Here is a 677-nt window from a genome sequence, read left to right on the forward strand (position 1 = left end):
TAGAAAGTTGGCTCTTCTTGTACTGAAGGAAGTTCGCACTTTATGCAGTTTGATGGACCTTAATGAAAAGGTATTAGTGCGGCTGTGGTATCAAATTGTACATTATTTGATTTAATTGTACAAATTTTTCAGCAGATTTGTTTTTTCACTTAAGACCTCACACATCCTTGATCTCTCAGTGTCTCCTTGCATAGTGTTATTATATGGCTTAAAGCATCTCTTAAGGTTCACACAGCTTTAAATTTTTTTTTCTCAAAAGTGAAATCTATACATCACGATCTTTGCTTTTTTCTATCAAGATTTCATTTTCAATAGGCCAGTTTTTTTTCTGTTTTTTTTTTTAGTTGGAAGCCCCTGAAGCATTTTATAGCTACACAACACATTTTTGGTAACAGTTGACCAGTTTTTATAAGAAGTCAGTGAGGTGCAAACTGGATCAAAGTTTATGGTGTACACGAGAGGATTTGGCCAGTTGACCTATTCTTGACATCATAGACCCAATGTCATTTGCATCTGACCTATAATAGTTGGTCTGAGATCCATTCCAGATCAAACATGACATCACATATCCCACACACTTATGTGTTGATAACCGTGATCAAACGCTATCCCTTTACGCGCCATTCTGTTTTCCTTATCCCGTATGCACATGTCAAGACCATCTGCTCGGTAACCGT

Source organism: Montipora foliosa, chromosome 11, assembly GCF_036669935.1.
Source record: "Montipora foliosa isolate CH-2021 chromosome 11, ASM3666993v2, whole genome shotgun sequence".
Lineage (NCBI taxonomy): Eukaryota > Metazoa > Cnidaria > Anthozoa > Scleractinia > Acroporidae > Montipora > Montipora foliosa.